The sequence below is a fragment of the Amblyomma americanum genome, chromosome 1 (assembly GCF_052857255.1).
Source record: "Amblyomma americanum isolate KBUSLIRL-KWMA chromosome 1, ASM5285725v1, whole genome shotgun sequence".
NCBI classification, from domain to species: domain Eukaryota; kingdom Metazoa; phylum Arthropoda; class Arachnida; order Ixodida; family Ixodidae; genus Amblyomma; species Amblyomma americanum.
This window is the reverse complement of record NC_135497.1, coordinates 82744553-82751965: the sequence shown is the minus strand read 5'-3', so window position 1 is coordinate 82751965 and position 7413 is coordinate 82744553. Positions and strand designations below refer to the sequence as shown.

Genomic DNA, 7413 nt, shown 5'->3' with positions numbered 1-7413 from the left:
TTGCGACTCCCCCTTAAATTACCTTATTAAAAACATTACATGAGAATATTTCTCAATGGCTAAAGAGCCTGCCTGTGAACACCATTTCACGTTCTGAAGATGTTTTTTACAGACTAATCCGTCAGCGTTCCTTCTGTGTGTTTGCTACCGACTTTTGCCTGGTAATGATGCAATTGAACCAAGACAAGGCACATCTTGTCGACATACAAGAACTTTACTGTCATAAGCAAGAAATCATAAGGACAAACGCATGTCACAGCTTCAACAACTTCCTAGAAAGTGGCTTGGATGTAAGTGGCTTGAATATGTCCCTCCTGTCTGTCACAGACAAGGCATAGTTCGTGAATACTGGTCTGAAGAACTTTGTACAGACAAGTTTCAAAAGTTCTTTGTGATGGTCACTGCATGGACGTGCGCATTTTAATGCCCCATGTTCTGCAAGGACATCCACGGCAGTTGAGACTGCAGCTTGAAGGGGCTTTTCCATGAACCTCCTTTTCTCTAACATCACTTCAATGTACTTTCGCAGTGCGTAAAGCACATAGACGAACTCAGTAGACGGATAAAAAAGCCCTCCCCTGTCCTGATGTCGTATCAGGCTGTCGCTGGGCGCAGATGAGGCAGGTCTTGTGAGAAAAGCAGTGCAGGAGCTTCAGTCCAACTTCTCTTGTACAACACGGGCCAAGTAGCCTCCTAACATTGAAAGTGCCGCAGTGTCTGGCGTAGGCAGCAAACTTTTTGGGTTCTTGAGGAGATCCCCAAGGAGCCTTCTTGTCTCTTGTGGAAATAAATCCACATGCTGCGTCACTGCAGGCTTAGTGCTCAGTGGTCCAAGTGAGTGGTTTGAAGTGTCAACAACATTGCTGTTTAGCGAAGCTGAAACTAAGCCTGTCTTCAGGACCTTCTCCACACCAGAGAGGACTGCTCGAGCATCTGTCTGGTCGTTGCTCCCAGCAGATCGCCTTAGCCATCCAAAGAATGACTCAATTGGGTCCGATGAAAATTTTCTAGTCAGAGCAAACTTGAAGCTTTCAACAGCAAGGAGGTGCTTGATGCATTCCACATTTGATGTTGTTATCATAACAAGGGCTTGATAAGTTTCCTTACTAAGGAACTGTTTTGCTTGGCAATGACGCTGCATGTTTTGAAGCTAGCTTTGGAACGATGTCATTAGCCAGCTTAGACGTGAGTCTCCAGAACTGTCGTACTGCCTGCTGTCTGGCAGTTTTTGCTGAATGTGTTGCGCACAGTTGCTCACATCCATCAGCAGAAACCAACGGTGCATTATGTCCATAAACTTGATTGTAGGCCCCACAGCAGCGAAACTCATGTCGCATGTGTGTCCAGCTTGCTCTTGCAGGAGCTTAAGTGCAGCAGTGACCGGCGGTGAAAAAACATGCACAGCTCTTGACACATTCATTTTTTTTTCAATATTAGACGGGAAAACATGCTTCCTTGTTAAAAAGCGAACCGGTTTAACAATGCTGTCTTGCTGCATCCGGTACAGTTCTTTCAGGTGGGAGGAAGACGCTTCGCCATCTTTTCCAAGGTCCCTGGCAAGGAATTGGGACCGCACATTCTTGATGATGTGGCATTGGTCGAACGCGAGGAAAAATTTCCTTGTTGGATCCTCAGGGTGCTGCGTGCAATGACTTAAGCTTCCACCACACAGAAGTTGAAATGCGAGGACATTAATCTTGTGGTTGTCAGACACAATACGCACAATCTTAAAGCCTATATCTTCAACTGCCTTTATCACATGCTTTATCAGTGAAAAGAGCTCCTGTCCAGTGCAATTCCTTGTAAGGAAATACCCAACAGGTATTCGAGCATGCACCGACAACCCTGTTAGTACAAAGCACAGAAGTGAATTGGCCAAAACAGGTTCACCAGTAGCTGTTTTTTGAACGCTATTTCCCAGATCAACTTCTCCCACAAACGCATCTTTTTGCTTGTACTGCAGTCTCTGTTGAATTCGCATCTCGTCCACAACTAAGGAGCACACTTTAGCTTGTTCGGCTTTTAGGTTGCTTGCCTCCACCTGAAGCCATTCTTTCACCAGGGGAGTGAACCCTACCTCGCCAGAATTTACTCCTAGGAATCTCTGTAGAGTAGACCGGCTTGGCAGCTTCAGGATGCCTTCTTTGCGGATATGCTCATAGGCCCGGGTTGATAGATTTCTATGAATAATGCAGTGACGCACTACTAGCTCTGACCAGCTGGGTCTGGTCTTGCCGAAATTCTTGATTTGATCGACGAGAATGCTTGCACCCAAGTGCTGCTCGCTCGCCGCTTTGACAACACCGGTAAACGCAGCGATATTGCACTCCTCTTTCACTCGCCTGAGCTCCTCCTTATACCTACCTGTCCACAGTTCGTTTGAGTTGCTCTATTTGAGTTTTCATGTCGCGCTCTTTTCGTTGCCACTTCTGGCGTTCCACGACAGAAATCGAGCTGCGAACATCTACTTGGGTCGCCTCCTCTTTCGTAGTGCAGCAGGGCTTGACGTGGAGCCGATCGTCACCACTTGCAACATCCATGTTCGAGGAGTCAAACACGGGAGACGATGCAGTCGGTAGCGGAGAGTCGGCAATGACATCGCGAGGCAGGCAACTTGTACTCGCACGGACAACGGACGTGCAATGCAGAACGGCAGCCTCCCGTTTTCTCAAAACAGCATCGCTCCGCGGCTTCTTAGCAGGCGGTTGCATATACTCCGGATAGTCCGGAAACACGCTCGGGGTCGCACCTCTTTTAAGCTTCCTAGTCTTGCATCCTACCTTGCAGTCGTCAGGCAGGAAATGTTTGCTGCAAATGACCGAATAGCGTGACGTGGTGTTCGGCACCCAGTCCTTCCTGGATATTACTTGCAGCCACTTCACTCTCAAATCGTTGTCACTAGGAATTTCATGAAATGAAATCCCTGGTACTTTCCGCTTCGCGTTTGATCTGCATCCCGGCACACAGCAGTATGCCATAGCTCACGCACACGCGAAACGATAAGTAGACACAGCGCAAACAAAACGCCAACTGATACCTACGGTCGTCGCAGCCCGCACGTGCCTTATCCAGGGCTGGCAGTGCCACCCGCGGAAGAATTCGGCAGAGGGGCGTTCCCGTCAGACGGCGCTTTAGCAGCCTTTGAGCAGGCACAGAAAAATAGAGGAGGCTATGCTTCAGCGAGCCGCGACAGTGAGAGGACCTAAGTAAACACCTCCCATTTCACTATTTGTGGTCGCCATCTTGCCCAGTCAGCCGCACGACCAAGCCAACGGCAAGGGTCACAGATCAAGCTTCAAGCAGCCAGTGATTTTTGGAGAACCATATAAACGTTGGGGGCCCGGGCGAAGCGTCCTGTTCCGTGTTGTGTTTATTTCGCATTTCAGCTGCGCCGCCATGAGAACGGCCGCGCGTGGTGTGTGATACCGGGAGCTCGGAGTTCACGGCCTAGTAAGAACCCCCACAACTGGCCCCCAAAGCGTAGACGACGACATCACTTCATTCACCTGCCTGGACTCACGGTCCCCGTCATTCTCGGACGATATTTCTTGACAAAATTGAGAATCGTAGTTGACATCGGCAACGGCGGCTAGCGGGAAAGCCCGTTCACGCCGCTCAAGCCGTTCGCTACCGTGCCCGCCGCGACTGCTCGAATGTCAAAAGCCAAAGGACGGAGGGACCCCGGAAGATGGCACCCAGCAGCGCATAGGGGGCGGCCGAGGTCGCATAGAAGTCAGTGGAGTTCAAAACTCCCAGAAGGGGACCACGATGACCTCGCCAACCCCTGCTCCTAAGACGAACCGTGACTTGTCCAAGTGGCAAGCTACGGCATATTAGAATCAAAGGAAAGAACCAGTGGGGAGCGCGAACGCGTTTCCCAGAGGACACTGCGGGAGGACGGTCGTCAGGCCAAAGTGACCGCGGCGCTCACTTCAAACGCACCACCATGCAGGCACCGTCGCAATTGTCGCTGGAGCGAGCACGGGGACCCGTGCACGATCGTCAGGCTGACCACCAGCGGCAACGGGCCCCAGAGAATTCCCGACCAGCCGGCGCCGCGGCCCCGCGCAGGACCCCCGCCGCGACCGCGGCAGCACGGAGGCCGCGGTACGACGAGACAGCAGCCGGCGCCGCGGCCACACGCATGCAGGGGCCACAGGCATGCAGGACCACGGCCGCGGTGCAGCGCGCTGGCTGGCCGCAAGCGCCTGGCCCCCGGCACCAGCTTTTGGGGGCATCGCCCGCACCTCACCCCCCGGATCATGCAGCCGGGCACCGAGGACCCGCTCCGGCCGGAACAGCCGGACCCCGTTGTCGGTCCGTCGCCACCTGGACACATCAGGCCGGCGACGCGCCACCTCGCTCCTCCTACGTGAGCGCGGCGCCGTGGGATCGGCAGCTGCAGGTGGAGGCGGGCCTGGCGCGGGAGCGGGTCCCCTGCATATTTCGTGGTGGCACCATTGCGGACCACCAGGCGGCGCACCAAGCCGCTGTCATGCCACATGAGCCGGCGGCCACGTACTGCCTGGAGTGCGGCGGCTTGGTCATCGGCGTTATCGACAACCCATATGACAGTGATCACCTTCATGTGTTAATAAGTTTGACATCTGCACCAGAAATCATCCCAACTAAACCCAGACGTTGGAAGCTGCATTTAGCAGACTGGGAAATTTTTAGAGCACAAGCCAACTTAGAAGATATAGTTTCAGAAAACCTCAGCATCGATGAGATAAACGAAATGTTCACGAATTGTATAATTACTGCCGCACAATTACTATTCCTCAGTCGTCAGGAGTGGTGTGGCAGAAACACAAAGTGTGGTGGACAAAGGAGTGCAAGGAAGCAAAAAAGAACAAAATAGAGCTTGAGGCAAATTTCCCAGGTACCCTACACATGAAAACCTCGTACGTTTTAAAAAGGCAAGAGCAAAAGCTCAGTACATCTGTCGCAGTGCCAAGAAAACTTCATGGCAGAGTTACATTTCATCTATAAGCTGTCAAATAACATCAAAGAAAATGTGGGAACAGGTTCGGAAATTAAATGGCAACTTCTCACCATTCACGATGCCTCTTTTGACAACACCTGGCATACAAACAAGCATAGGGGAACAGGCAGACATTTTGGGGGAACACTTCGCTGCAGTTTCTAGTTCATCTCACTATACTCAGTCATTCCTGAAATACAAACGCATTGCCGAAAAACAAAGACTTCCAACAAGTGGAGGTGCAAACCAACAATACAATTTAATCACTCTCCAAGAAATCAATTCTGTACTGTCTGCCGGCAAAAAACTGCTCCAGGACCCGACCAGATACACTATCAAATGCTTGACCAAATTTCCCGGCCTGCCATGGAGGCACTCTTGAATTTCTTTAACAAAATATTCACAGAAGGAAAAATACCCAAAGAGTGGAAGAAAGCCATCATAGTGCCCTTCCTGAAACCTGGAAAACCACCAACTTCCCCAAGTAGCTATAGGCCGATAGCCCCCACAAGCTGTCTCGCGAAATCTTTCGAAAGTGTCCTTATTATAAGACTAACATTTGTCCTTCAATCCCGCGAACTTCTTTATGTCCATCAATGCGATTCTAAAAAGGGATGCTCAACAACAGACCATTTAGTTCGCCTCGAAAACACAATAAGAGAAGCTTTTATACACAAACAACACTGTCTTGCCGTTTTCTTCGATATGGAGAAAGCGTATGATACAACCTGGAGGTTTCGGATCCTCCGCGACCTGGGTGACCTAGGTATCCGCAGTAGGATGTTAAACTGTCTCACTGACTTCCTTTCCGACCGCTTATTTCAAGTACGCCTGGGATCAACCCTGTCCAGGAGCTTCATTCAAGAGAACGGGGTTCCTCAGGGGTGTATTTTAAGCACGACATTGTTTATTATAAAAATGAATTCCATAAGTAAAATAATCCCAAAGTCTATCCTGTGTTCAGAGTATGTTGATGATCTTGAAATAGGCTGCACATCCTCAAACGTAGCAACATGCGAGAGACAAATACAGATGACAATGAATAAACTAGTGACATGTGCAGATCAGAAGGGTTTCCACTTTTCCACACAGAAAACAGTAGCTATCCTTTTCTCGCTGAAACGAGGCATAAAAGTTGACACATTTATACACCTGAACGGAACACAGATGCCCGTCAAAAATGAGCACAAATTTCTAGGGATAACTTCTGACAAAAAACTAAATTTCCTGCCTCATATAAACGCACTGAGAATGAAAGCCTCCGGATCCTTAAATATACTCAAAGTACTGTCACGTAAACGTTGGGGTGCAGACAGGACATGTATTTTACAAACTTATCGCTCAGTTGTAAGCTCCACGTTAGACTACGGATGTATAGTTTACGGGTCAGCGAGACCTTCGCACCTGAAACGACTAGATCCGATACGTAACTTAGGTTTGCGTCTTTCCTCTGGTGCTTACAGGACGTCGCCCATAAATATTCTTTACGTAGAAATCAACGAACCGTCACTTGCAGATAGAAAAACCATGCTCACATGGTCATACATTTTAAAAATCCGTTCACTGCCCAAACACCTATGTTACCCAATAGTCACAAAGTGCCCATCTAGAACACTGTTTAACAATAAACCGCTCGCGATCAGGCCACCCCTCTTGCGTTTTGAAGAGGTGTTCCAAAACCTCGGCGTACTAGATACATTACCTGACATTGCTCGGAGACGAGATCCACTGCCTCTATGGTACAATTTTCCTGCAATCTGTGATCTCATCTTACACAGTTCCATAAAAAACAAACTCCACAACAACATATAGTACAAGAATTCCCTGCAATCAAAGAACAGTAGTTTTACGCAGTTTTAAACAGGTGGTTCAAAAACGGACGTTTACGTAGGAAGCGCAGTGGTCCGATGGAAGTCAGAGAAAACAGTACGACTTTTACAGTGCTCATCCATCTTCACTGCAGAGTGTTACGCAGTCTGTGTGGCCGTAGCAAAAATAGAAAACGAGAACCTTACCTACAGTATTATTTACACAGACTCCCTCGGTATACTTAGAGCTTTGCACCCTAGAAATGCAGTCACTCCGATTCTTGGCGGCATCATACACAAGATAGTAGCATCCACAGCTCGAGGGCAAAACATAAAATTCTGCTGGGTTCCCAGTCATGTTGGAATAACAGGCAACGAGAGGGCAGATTTCTGCGCTGCTAAAGCTAGTGGCAAGGAAATAAAAAAAGTAAATATACCTTTTAAGGATTGCATAAACTTAGTACAGCATAAATTAAGAGAAAAATGGCAGTCGGAATGGAACGGCGAAGTGAATAATAAACTACACTTGGTAAAGCCAGTTTTAGATGAATTTAAATCATCTGTGCATCAGGAACATTTTAAGGAAGTGATTTTATGCCGTCTCCGGATTGGACACACGCA

General features: G+C 48.8%; 1 pseudogene; it reads right to left on the bottom strand.

Annotated features, from left to right (window-relative positions):
- Window positions 1–203: 203 nt before the first annotated feature.
- LOC144133564 (uncharacterized) lies at window positions 204–2234 on the bottom strand (annotated as a pseudogene).
- Between the last annotated feature and the right edge of the window lie 5179 nt (window positions 2235–7413).